The sequence below is a fragment of the Vicugna pacos genome, chromosome 29 (assembly GCF_048564905.1).
Source record: "Vicugna pacos chromosome 29, VicPac4, whole genome shotgun sequence".
In the NCBI taxonomy this organism is placed as follows: Eukaryota; Metazoa; Chordata; class Mammalia; order Artiodactyla; family Camelidae; genus Vicugna; species Vicugna pacos.
The window spans coordinates 21847918-21861849 of NC_133015.1; the positions used below are offsets into that span (position 1 = coordinate 21847918).

General features: G+C 39.5%; 1 protein-coding gene and 1 long non-coding RNA gene across 4 annotated transcripts in view; one reads left to right on the plus strand and one right to left on the minus strand.

The window, feature by feature from the left end:
• Positions 1–13932, plus strand: part of TOX (thymocyte selection associated high mobility group box) — a 270368-nt gene that overhangs the window by 170155 nt on the left and 86281 nt on the right. The gene's annotated exons all lie outside the window — the stretch shown is intronic.
• Positions 2384–8832, minus strand: LOC140690275 (uncharacterized). Its single transcript, XR_012065492.1, has 3 exons — positions 8644–8832; positions 4162–4208; positions 2384–2677 (listed from the first exon to the last, which is right to left on the minus strand). It is a non-coding gene; the product is annotated as an uncharacterized lncRNA (long non-coding RNA).

The window sequence follows — 13932 nt, forward strand, 5'->3', positions numbered from 1 at the left end:
CCACGAGATGCCAGCAGCGCCCCAACCCCTCTAGGTGTGACAACAGAACATCTCCAGACACTGCTGGCTGTCTTCTGAGGGGCAGGTGCCCCTGAATGAGAGCCAGGCTCTAACTAGATAATTTCTGAAAACTTGGACTGGGCAGGGATCAGAGATTTGCACAGGCCTTCTCTTAAAAGGACATTGCACCAGCAAATGGGGATTCTTGCTATTTGTAGAGTTAGTCTTGCAGGAACAGTCATAGAATTGGAGATTTGAGCTGGAAATTTCATGGATCACTAAGCAAAATCCTTCATTTGACAACTCAATAAAGTCAGTTCCCAGAGCCGGTCAAGACCGCCCAAGTTCCTCCAGCTCCCAGAGGCCGGACTAGACTGGCCTCTCCTGACTCCGTCCTCGGGTTCTTCCCATCATACCTCGTTGCTCCTGGATAAAGGAGGCATTGATATTGACAGCACGGTGCTTAGAACTATGACCTTCACCGTTTTCCTTGGGTAACCATTTTGACAAACGCCGCTTAAGCCAGTTTCATGATTTAGTCAACTGCAGAATGAGGCCAGGTGGACTGCCTGTCACGTACAGTTCTCTCCACTCCACTGAGCACACTCTTCAGCTCTCTTTCTCCGTTGTCATTCCAATAACCGGGACATGACTTATATTTTGCTTGAAAAATGGCTAAGTGAAAGCTAACTTTGAGCAAAATTCAGTGATACTTAAATTCTAACTTAAATCCAAACTATCCTTTTTTGGCAAGCATCTAAAAATCCAGCAGTGACTATATCCACACTTTTGAGTAGATCTTTGTAAAACATTCTCATACTTGTAAGCATTGATAATAAAGACAGTACCAGTCAACATTTTTATTAAGCATTTACCAGCTTCAAGGAAGCACGCTACCCTTGTGAAAAAGATGGAAGTCAGAAAGACACACGCTAAGGAAGCAATGCATAAATAAATAAAACTAAAGCAATAGTTAGAAGATAACTTTACTGTGACACCAAGAATAGGAAGAAAAGGAGAAGAGGAAATAGAAAACAAGCATTAATCAAGAGCACATGGGAGGAGGGAATAGCTTAGTGGTAGACTGCGCGCTTAGCATGCACGAGGTCCTGGGTTCAATCCCCAGTACTTCCATTAAACATAATTAAATAAATAAACCTAATTATCTCCACCTTCCAAAAAAAAGAGCACACTGTGTGCTAAGCGCCATGCTAGTGCTGTACAAACAGTATCATGCAGTCCCATAATTTGAAATGGGTATTATTTCCCACATTTACAAAAAGATATGTATTAGGAAGAATGCAAGCAAAGGCATATATGAAGGAAAGCAAAAACAAACAAGCAAAAATGTTTCATTTCATTACATCATAAAATGGGTGAAGGAGAGAAACAGCACAAAGTGAGAGCATCTCGGAGAATTCCTGGCAAAGAACCGGATCTCACCCAGCATCAGTTGAATGGATGTAGATGGAAGAACGAACACTAGGCCAGGGCGAGTTCCTAGAGACCCTTGAATGTGAAGCGAGTCATTGGATCTTCATTTGTTCGTCAGTGGAAACAGACGGAGGATTCGTAATCCACAGGGACATGATTGGAGTTAAACAGGTTACCTTTCCTCTCCTGAGTCCCTCCGTGGACTTCCAGGTGGATGGAGAGTTCTGCTGTAACATTAGAGCTTGATGAAAGTATATTGTGAAGGCCCAAGTTTAGCATAATCATCACACTCACAGAGAGAAAGGAAGGATGTGTTTATTTGGTACAAATAAGATAACGGTGATGAAGAAAAAGAGAAGCTGTGTGTCCTCACACCGTATGCCCCACCGGGTCTAGGAAGGTGAGTTCACTCCTGAGCCGTGGGCTGCCTCAAAGGACAGCAGCGTTGTCACCTGGGAACTTGTCAAAAGAGTAGATTCTCGGGCCCTGGCTCATACTGTCTGATGCTCTGGCTGTTAGTCCCAGGTGTCTATCTCTTAATAAGACCTCCGGGAGATTCTGTTGCTTGCTCAGTTTTGAGAACCACTGTTCTAGAGTAACTCAATTTGAAACAAAGAACAACTGTTCTTTCTCCCTAGGTGAAAAAAAGAAAATCTAGGCATCTTGCTCTTAAAAAAAAAAGGTAGTCATTGCCTTAAAATATACAAAGAATTACATTTAGCATTTGAATTGGTTTTACTTTACAATATAAGCTAATCATCACTAGTAAAGTGAATTAAACCCAGTCTTCAGTTTCCTTATGCCTGTGACAGAGCAAAACATTCTATTTAAAAGTGTTATTTAAACCATAAAAGGAATAAAGTAGATCACACTTCTTTAATTTTCAAAATATGAATTTATTTAAATTTAAGAAAAATTAGGATAGAATCTGTGGAGACACATAGATGAGATGAAGTTCTATAACCAGAAGGAATTATAACAAAACCGAAGTCCTTTTCAAAGATACTTTCTGGAACACCAAAGTTCCATTATCATTTTAGCTCAAGCCTGTGACTTTAGCTGGAGTGGGAGCCGGGGAGTTAAATTGAAAAGTAATTGAACTTGCGTATCATATGTTCTTCTTTTTTTCTGCTCCAGGATGACTTGATCATCTTCCACTGTAGTTCAAAACTATCAGCTTCAGTTCAGCAGTGTCAGCAGTGAATCAATGCTGAACGATGTATAACTTTCAATTTAGACATGTCTATGGAATAATACATTATGTAATTGTGCATTTTATGAATTTAATCCCTAAATTATTAAAATAGAGTGAATTTAGTGAGAAAAATATGCTTATCTTCAATATGCATATATGTATGTATATATAAAATCTCCACAATAAGAGAAATAACATAGAACTAAAATAAAATTTGGAGAAGAACTAGCTATTTCCGATTTTATATACATGCTCCTATTCTGCTTCAAGTAGAACAGGGCCTTTCTAAATGATCCTATCTGGACATTTCTAATGATCTCTCCAGCTACATGACCAAGATATTAAACTAAATAACTATCCTAGTCCCAGAATGAGTGACCCATTTAAAAGGGTCCCCGTTCCACGCTTTCAAAGGGAACTGCTTAAAATGGGCCATCCTGTATTAAACCATGAAATAAACTCCCAAGGGAATTTGGAAGACATCCAAGAGGTTGTGCAATTTGACAGTGAAAAAGAAAAAGACTACAAAATATATTATAGGGAATAATGTTTCTCTGAATTAAAAAATGAGGAGGACTGGGAAATATTTTACCAAGCAATGAACAGTAGAAATAGTCTTAGGAAAAGAGGTGCCTTTAGTCATCCAAGATGCACGTCTTGCTCATCTTCAGAGCTCTTGCATCATCTGACCATGATTGTGGTGATGTGCTTTGGGTCGCCTGGATAAGCACCAGCAATAGCTTCAGACTATGCACATATGGCTAAAGTGGAGGAATATAAATAAGTCGTCTACAAGGCCTATTTCTTTGTGCCTCAGACAGAATTTACAGGACCATGCTACTGAGGAAAAGGGCCCTTTAAAAGATATCTGAAAGATGCACTTCAAATCAGGCCCCTCAATTAGTTCACCTTACAATATCAAAATTGTATTTCAGGAGAAAGAGATGAGTCCCTAAGTAGTCTAATTCTTATGAATTCTAATTCATATTCACATCCTCCGGCAAAATGTGGGCCACTTCCTAGACATAAGAAAGTATCCACCGCTTTATAAAAAGCCAGTGGGACATGGAAACCTCAGGTTGCTTCTGTCCACGCAGGGTGCAGCAAACATCTTACCCCCTCTTTGACAGGTAGTCCTTAAAATGTTAACTCCAACAGTTTCCAAACTTTTTACATTCAAATTTCAAAAATTTATCAAATTCCTCCAACTTCCAATAATTGAGCTCTCAAGAGTCACTGATTGAAAAAATAGGTAACATCCCAAGGATTCAGTAGTGCTGCTAAATTCACTTGCATTTTATGAATCTCAATAACCTCTGTATAGTCTTGGAAAAAAATCTGTCAAATATATTAATACATTTATATGGTTTGCATGTGGACTCCTAGACCATTTCAGTGACCCCAAAAAGTCCTAATTTAAATTTGGGTATTATGGCACAATGGGTGGGACAATTAGGACAATTTAACGTGATGCTAAAATGGTCTCGGGGGCTGAGGTCAGTTTCTCCCATCTCCTGTACCCTGTCACCTACCCAGAAATGTCATCTGCTCCCCAACAGACAGTGTGGAAACTTGAAATCTAAAAGAGATTAAGAGACATAGTCAGTGCTTCTCAAACTTTAATGTGTATGCAAATCAGTGAGCTCGTACGAAGGTTAGACTCTGGTTCAGCAAGTCTGGGCTGGGGCCTGAGAAGTGAGGCCTGTGCCCCTAGCCTAGGTTCCATGGTTTGAGCAGCAAGAAGCACTCTTTTGTCAAGACACAGTGCTCACCAGCAGGCAAAATGCACTAGGACCCACCACAAAGCCATTCGAGCTGTTTGTTCTGGGGTGGGGTCCAAAGATGAGTATTTTTTTCAGAACTCCCCAGGTGATTTTAATGCGCTGCTAGGGCTGAAAACCACAAAGCTACAGTTTTTCTGGGTTCCCTGAAAATAACTAATCTCCAAACCTACAAGTTCTTAATAAGGGTAGATAGACAATGTCATTCTGCTAACGAGAAACTCTAGAGGACAATATGATGAGAAAGGAGAGAAAGCTGTGGGCACTTTTCAACTTTGTATAATGAAACACTGAGAACCGCCTATGCCTCGAGCAGGCTGCTTCAGGCTAAAGTCATTTTTTGCTCCTAAGAGATCATTTGAGGCAAGAGAACTCTCCATCAGAAGAGGATAAACAAGACAGTTGGATTAGGTCAATACATATATAGCGAGTGTCTTCTGTATTCCAGGCACTGTGCAAGGCACAAGCCTTGCCAAGATCCCATGGCCCTTGACTCTAATATCACATAAAAAGACATGCAAATATATATATGTTATGATCGTTGCTTTGGAGGAGATACAAACAAATTGTATATGGGACACAGGAGAAATTGCTTATGAATCTGCCTGCAGTGTGCAAAAATGGCCTTCAGGTGTCTTTCAAAGTTGAGTTTGCAGTGTTGAAAGAGGAAAAACGCAACTGAGCAAGCAGTCTTTTGGGGCAAGGGGAACAGAACAGCATGACTGAAGAACAGCACAGAGGTCGGAGTGGCACATTCGGGCAGCAGGAGGTAGGTTTAAAAATGTGAGAGGAGGGAGAAGGGGATAGCTCAGTGGTGGAGTGCGTGCTTAGCATACACAAGGTCCTGGGTTTAATCCCCAGTACCTGCTCTAAAAATAAATAAGTAAACCTAATTGCTGCCCCCAAAAAATAAATTTAAAAAAACAAAACAAAACAAAACCCTAAAAATGTGAGAGGCATAAGAGGAGTGGAGGCCAGCCAGGTGTGCAGGAACCCCATCCTAACGGCCCACGTGCCATGTTAGATCGCATGTGCGAGTTACGTGTAAACAGTTGGAAATACAGCCTCTAAGTTCCCCATCAGTGGGATCTCTGCACATTTCTACTATGAGGGTTCTTTAACATCAAGTCATTGTCTCACATTCAACAAATTGCGATTCTTCTTCCCAATCTGTAAGTTTGGATCTTTCTATATATTTGAAGGCGCCAGGCATATTTGAGACCAATGAGTTGAATTCTTATCACATGCCTTGTATCCACTTTCAGTATAAAAAGCTGGACATCGAGTTTGTGCTTTCCAGGAACTGCCGTGTTTCTATCCCGAGGTGGTATGATGGTGCCAACCTGAAATAACCCAGGGGTTCACTAGAGAGCATCCCCAAAGCTGGGCTAGGGCTTCGGGCAGGAAGAGGGTCCAGGTCAGTCCCACATGCTGCCCTGGTGCCTCAAAATGACATTCCTGTCCCTCCTTCAGATGGGTTCGCTAACTCTTTTATTACATTAGTTGAATAATTTGATCCCCAGAATGGGCGGAGTATTAAGCACGATCACCCGTGAACATCTCCACATAAATGTAGGTTAACTAGCAAGTCCTTCACTTAAGTGGACCCTAAACGGGCAGGAAGTAACACATGCACAATTTGATACATAGTCAGTGTTTGGTACATTTCCATGAAGTGTTTTACAAAGCGGATGACCCCAAGAAGAATGAAGCCATTGAGTGCCTGGGAAGGAGGTGGGCAGCAGAAATACAAAGGGTTTGGGGAAAAGTTGGGAGGATCTCGGAGAAAAGACATCCCAGTTGACCAGTCTTTTCCTTTGTGTGTTCTTGGAGCTATAGAGAATCTCCAGGCCTTGAACATCAGAATATAATTATGAAAAGAGGCCTGGGAGCAACCTAAATGTCCATCAACAGATGATTGGATAAAGATGTGGCATACACACACACAAACACACACACACACACACACACACACACACACACACACACAGGAATACTACCCAGCCATAAAAAAGAATAAAATAATGCCCTTTGTGGCAACATGGATGGCTCTGAGTTTGTCATACTAAATGAAGTAAGAGAAGGCAGAAAGAGAAGGTAAAATACCATATGATACCACTTATATTTGGAATCTAAAAAAATGAGACAAATGAACTTATTTACAAAACAGAAACAGACTCAGAGTCATAGAAAACAAAATTGTGGTGCCGGTGGGGAAAAGAGGGGTGGAACGATAAATTGGGAGTTTGGGATTTGCAAATACTAACTACTATATATAAAATAGATGAACAGCAAGGTCCTACTGTATAGCACAGGGAATGGTATTTAATACCTTGTGATAGCTTATAATGAAAAAGAATATGAAAAGAAATATATGTATATATAACTGAATCACTTATACTGTACACCAGAAACTAACATAACATTGTATACTTCAATAAAAAAAGAGAGACTTAGATTTTCACGGCTGCAGACTGAAGGAATTTCATGATATCCAAGACAATCACAAACAGTGTTGCCAGAACAGCCAAAAACTGTTAGGTTTGGGGTTTTTTTTTTTTTTTCCATAATCTCATGCCAGGAGAGAGGGGGACATAAGCAAATATTTTTATATTTTTAAAAGGATGTTTTATTTTATAACATCTTGAAGAAGAGAAAGCAAACAAGCCTGGCTAATGCCTTTTAAAAAGAGAGAATATGTTTTTCCTAGTTAACGACAAAGATTTCACTGAGATGAAGTAAAAAAAAAAAAGTAGCGTTTATAAAAATGTTGATGTAGATATAATTAGATCCATTTTAAGACCAAAAGTTTTATGCAGAAACTGACAGAAGGATACACAATAATTATAGTTCCCTGACAAGCTGAATAGAGTTTTCTTTTTTTATCTTATGGTTTTAGAAAACCAAACTGTAAATAAATATGCAGTTTGACAGATTGTAATTGCGATCAGCAAGGCGTCTTTTCATTTAATCAGATGGTGTTATTAAAATGGGGTTACAATTAAACATTTTATAATGTGACGTAGAACTCCATTAAAATTCTTCAGCAAACAGCAATTTACATCTGATGCTCCCCCATCCTTTTTCTATTTGCAGAAACGTTATTGGCTGTGACCTTCTAGTAGATGGGTCTCTGTTTTTATTTTTTCTTCTTACTTTGATAAATGATATTGAGAAATCCCTTTCTTTTCCTCCTTGTACAACTAAGATACTGGTTTTGCAGTATTGTGACCCTTACCGGACACGTACTGGACCAAACAGAAGACCTGAAAAAGCATGTTTACTTGAAAAGAAATCCATTTCTCTGTTTGTATAATAGTCATCCCCATCAACTTCCAATTAATATTGAACTTACAGTTAAATTTGTTTCGGGAAAAGATTAGTAGGAGGCTTTCTCAGAATGTAAATATCAGCTAATATTTTATATTCCCCAGAAAAGTACATCTTTAAACAAAGAATGAAAAGGTGTGAAATTGAATTTGACAGTAATTAAAAGGAAAATGGCCTCAAAATGCGGGCAGGGCACAATTATGAGATGCTTTACTGTTCTTGCTCAGAGTCTTTGGCGTGATTGTGACACAACATTGCCCGATTTCATAAAGAACATTCAGAAATGTGACTAAACGTTGCCACAGGATCAAAACCGGATGATTGGATAATGGGCCATAATGGGCAAGGGAATCCGAATTGTAACTCTACACTTTGACAGTACGAAGGGATAATGCGAGCCCTGGTGCACGTTGTGAACTTGCTGTGTGCAATCACCGAAAACCTATCCCCACACAAAGCGTGGGGGAACTGGGACTGATTCGCAGAGCAAGAAGCAGATCCAGTGAAACCTGTAGGAAGGAGGCCTTAGCTTGGCCGGAAAACCCCCGCCTGTGCACGCATCTTATCCAGCCAAGACGACGTTTACTGCTAGTGACCTTGGGCACTTTCTGACAGCAGAAGTACTGGAGGTTTTTTCCCTTTTCAAAACAAAGCAGAACATCTCTAGTAAACTGTAATTCAAGATTTTTTCCCCAAAGGACAACTTTCAAATTAGCGAAGTTTCAAATAGGAAACTATCACCTATGTGGCTGAGACCTTCCAAGGGGAAAACTTTTTAGAAGATTAGTCATTTGACTAGTAAATCTAATTACCCCCCTGTGGTAGTGCCGTGCAGTAATTTCAAATTCTCCAGTGGCCACGTATCTACTTGTGTGTAATACGGACGTTTTCTTTCTCATTCACCTGCTGCCTGACTTCCAGCCAATTGACTGCCTCGTTTCTGGTCATCAGTAAGTGTTTATTCGGCTCCTGCTCCGGGGCAGGCATGTTGAAGGCACGGTGAGCTCGTGGGAACTGTGAGAATAACTGATTATCAGCCAGGGTACCGTGGGACGAGAAGACGTTGGCGGCAGGGTGGCCACCGTGGCTGGGCCGCTGCTGCCGCGTCAGGAAAGACGAGAAGCGGTTGCCCGGGGGTCGCGCGGCCTGCGCGCCTGCGGGGACCGGGACCGGGCGGGCCCTTCGTTCGGCCCAGTGGAGCCGGCAGAGGTCGGGGGCGGCCCGGGCGGTCCCCGGACAGGCTGTGAAGCCGCACGGAAGCCTAGGTGTGAAAGTGCTTGTTTGCAACCTGGAAAACCCCTGAATAATCGAAGAGCAAACATTTATTGCGCCCCCTACTTGGAACAAGTCTCTGTGCTTTAGCAGCAGTAAATAAAACCGTATATATGTATGTATAGTTCCTACAATCGCGGCGTTTATAGTCTAGCGGGAAAGACAGACATCAAACGCACATCCCCCCAAAAAGCACACAGTTTTCAGTGAAAAAGCATTTTGTAAATTGTTACTGTGTAGCAGTTTGTGGATCCAGAATTTGCCTCTTTCTTAGCAAAACCATTCAAATCAGTGTATCTGAATATTTTTCTCATTGAAACACACCATGCATCTCTTGATGAAACATAATCTGAGCCCGGCGTCCTACACATGTAATCTTACTTAACTGCTAAAATAAGGTTTGAGTATTACTTGTATGGTTCATGTTATTACTGCTGTGCATCTAACCTCTATAACCAGGAATAAGAGATTCCGTCTGATGAGAAATATATATATATATATATATATATATATATATATATATACACATATGTATATATATAAAACCAAAAATAGCACAGTGAAAAGAGCCCTGGATGAACAGGCTGGGGTTCAGTGTTAAGAGTTCTGGATGTGAGATCATATATTTGTGTAACTGTGGGGCATTCATTAATTAAATATCTCTAAGTCCACGTAATAGGCCCTGGATATGTGTTAACTCATTAGCAATTCAGCTTTCTCTCGTGAAGCAAGGATGCAAACCCAGGTGACCCCTGAGGTTGCCTCCTGTTCAAAAATTCCATATTTACCACGTACCCCAATTTAGTGAGAGGTCTGCTAATGTAAATATTAGCCAATATTCAAAAAGATCCCTTATTAAACTTGGAGAGCAGAGATGAATATTCCTGGAATTGATGGAAAACCCATCTGAGCCCGGTTCTAAATACCACTGGGGGAAAGCTGCAGCAGCTGTTCAGCAGTGCAGAGAAAAGCTCTGTCTGAGTTTTGGATGAGACGTGAAACATACCTTATCCAGTTGAAACTACGCAGGGAATTTAGATAGGATGTAATTACGCAGTTGGAATTGGTCCAGGCTTCGGACGACCCCGCCTCCTTTTACAAGAAGTACATTTACCCTAGGATCTTTAATGATGGCATATGATCAAGGCCCTCAGTTTTAACACCCCACCTAAAACAAGAGGCCACTGCACATTTGTAATATAGCAAACTCCCTCAACACCCATCCTGGAACATTTGTTTAATACTGTGTTTCAACAGCACCAATTCTTACAAAATCATGTCTTCCCTCCAGGGTTTCTAGTCGTACTCTGACTTAATTCCGCGGTTCTTAATTTCCGTGATCAGGGCCTGGATGGACCATATGCATCCTATTTGCTCAGTTAGTGCTTTTCAGAAAAGGTTAACTTTCATTCAAAGACCTATTTTTTTTAAGTAAACAGTATTTTTTAATTGAGGACAGTTACTTTCATTTTCATGCTTCAGGCTGGACCCCCCCCCCAGCAGGCAGTGAGGGCAGAGGGTGCTACGAAGTCATTTTAAAGCTTTGTGACAGGTGACACTTAGCAAGTACTGGGAGAGCGGCATGACTGTAAGAAGGGAGACTGAGTGGAGTTCAGAGGAGTTCAGGAAAAGATTGCTAGATTTTTCACATGCTCACAAAGGATATTCAACATTATTTTCAGGCGTAAGGATGGAATGAGAAAGAAACAAAGAACCGTATTTTACTGTGAAGTGGTAGATGTGATTCATGCAGCTTTTGAAAGAAGCTGAATTTAAATCATCCAAATGATCAGAAGACAGATTTATATCCCATTTTTGACAAAGTAACATGATCAACTAGCTCATCTTTCCAGACCACATGTAAGATGTATATTTATACTATGTATATATATATATATCTTTCATATAATTAAAGTTCCCTAATTCAAAATGAAACCTAAAACATCACCCAAATTCTAGATTTGAGAGAAGCCTCCAGACTTGACATTGTTTTCTCACCCTGGGTTTGAGTCCCAAACTCGGTGTTTTTCCCACCAACATCTATTTTCCAGAGATTCTGATTCCATAGGTCTGGGTAAGCCAACCAGTTCTCTCATAGGAACCCCCTACAACTGCCACCAGTTGAGAACCACTGGTTTGAATCAACATGTAGATGATGGATGGAAGTGTTCGTTTTTCCCTCATGCATGAAGACAGAGGCAGGGTTGTTCTTTTTCAGTGCAGAAATTGACGGTGACCAGTAAGTAAATGCAGTAAGGAAGAGGGGGAAGTGGCATTTATTAGAAAAAGGCTGTTATTTTTGCATTGAAAGGACTATGAACCCATGTTAAGGAGAAAAGAGTTTAAAAAAAAAAAGCACACTTGCTCTAATGATAATTGCGCTGGGTTGAAACCCTAGATTCATTTTTTAAATTGATAAGATGAATCTATATATAAAAATAGATAAGTTACTGGTATTGAAAAAATTAAACTAATTTTAGATCCGAAATTGTATATAGTATCTTTTCCATTTGACAACAATGTGGAAAGCATAGCTGCTGCATTCCCATCCTTTTCACTAAGACCTGGACACATGGGGATCACTAGCATGTGTGTATACCTGTTAGGAAGTTGGCCTGGCTGGTTTTAAAGCATGTGGTGTGTTCTGCCTGTTGTTGTATTTTTACCTTTCAACTTGTATGTACCACATTTTCATAAACCATCCTGATCGAGCTTGAACCAGCTTGATGACTTTTGATTTGTGCTGTAAGATTTCTTCATTCTTCCTGGAAATTTCAAGACATTTTACTCTAAACCAATTCTTTCTTTCTGTAGATTTATTTACTACCTTTAGAAGTAGAAAAGTCCAATTTCAATCATGTTTGAAATAACTCATTTTAGACAAGAACGTGCTGCTCTGCTTACAAAACACATATGAGTGGAATATGCAATTACTACAACTCAGTTTCCTGCCACAGAAACATTTCAGCATTATAGCATTACAGAAATAGAATGACATGCATAATGAAAGATTTCAAGATTCACCCAAGGCATTTATTCTCTTCACCTTAATGTTCTCAGCAGTAGCAGAGTATCCATTAAAAGGTACTATGAATTATGGTTGCCTAGCAACTGGAAGGAGCTTGTAACAGCACCAAAGAATGAAATGGCTGGTTGATAAAATGAATTTTCTCTGAGCATTAGCCTGTTGAAACTGCCTTTTCTTGTGGAACATAAAGTGCATTTATTTGTCTCATGCATTTTTTATTAGAAAATTATTTGAGTTCCAGGGACTTGAATCGTTTTGCTACAGGAGATATTTGATTTTAATGTGTTGTACTAAAATAAGTAATAAAAGACACTTTCTTCAAAGCAAAGTCGCCAAACAATTCTATGTGGATTTTTGAAGGAAAAAAATAAAATATTTGATAAGCTATTCCATTATTGGTTTCTAATTAAGAATGGTCTTAGATGAAACTCAAAATTCTACTGATGCTGTAAAAGGTGTACAGTTAAAATAGTGGATTCTTCTTGTTTATATGAACTGTAGAAACATTCTGTTGCCAACAAAATGCAAAAGAATGGATTTTTTTTATCTTATTCTTTGCTACTTCTTTGTAAAAATTCATTTCAACAAAGGTCTAAATATTTACCTAAAACTCTACCAATTACACATTATCTTCAATTTAATTTGATTGTTTTAAACATCTTCATCTTAGCATGCTGTCCACATGGAGAAATACATATTTCACTGTCATTCCTAGGCTGTCCTGTTTGCAGTGATTAAATTATGGTCTATATAGTAATGTCCTGCAGATCCCTGGCCCCAAGAAATACACTCGGATGATGTGAATAGGTGGGGTCAGAAGCTACTAAGGTACATATTTGAGATTGTTGCATTGTCTGAGCATTTTTTTTTTTCAATTTAAAGTAAATCAGATCTTCTGCTTAGGTTCATAGAAGCTGTAAACAACCAAAAAACTGAGGAAACAGTTAAAAACAGCTTAAAGCAGAAACTCTTAAAATGGAAGTACAAGTACTGGTTAGGACTTTCTTTTGGCTCCTCGTTTTCTACATCCTTTATTATCACCATGTATACATCTAGAATATCTCATATACTATATTTGTCTTGCTGTGCAGAACAGTGTCATATGTATTCATCTACTCACGTATGTATGGAAATTGTATTACTTACATGCCAAGCATTACATTTTTAATAGCCATTTGGTATAATATATTGCTTCTGACTGTTCAGTACATGATTCATTTTTATGATAACATAATCGCTGGTAGAAAAAAGAGTTATATTGGGCCAGTGTTTATTCCACTGAGTGAATAGTAGGTACTTCTTTGTCCTTAGGTATCTATTCAGTTCAAGCGTGGCCTAGAGGAAGGTAGTGTTTTGGCGGGGGTGGGGGGGCACACTTGTCAAATGGAAATGTTATTGATCACTGTAAATGGAAAGAATTTTATACAAAATCATTACCCATATAGATAGCAATGAAAGGCTCATCTCTTACAATGACCATCTTGGCACAATTTTTACAGTCCAACTGAAAAAGAGCATTGAAAATACGTTTGTTGAAACAGATCGGTGTAGGCAAACAAGCTTGTGATTTCTGACAATAACACTGATTGCTAGCGTTCTCTCTGGAGCCTGAATTTTCCAGCTGACCGCCTGAGACCTTCTCTTCAGTGTGAGTGGTCAGCGTATCTTATATTAGTCCTTTAACTAAAATTAGGATAGTGCTTTTTCCCTCTTTGTGAATTCCATAATTGACCCAGTTTTCTCGTTTTCAAAGTAGAGAAGTGCACATTTGAGGACTCTATCGCAATTGTGTGTCAGACACAGATACGGTTTCGCTTGAGCAAGTCTCAGAGCACTGATCAAGAGAGATAGAATTTTTATCTTTTTAAAAGACAGGTGTCTAAAGCCCAGAT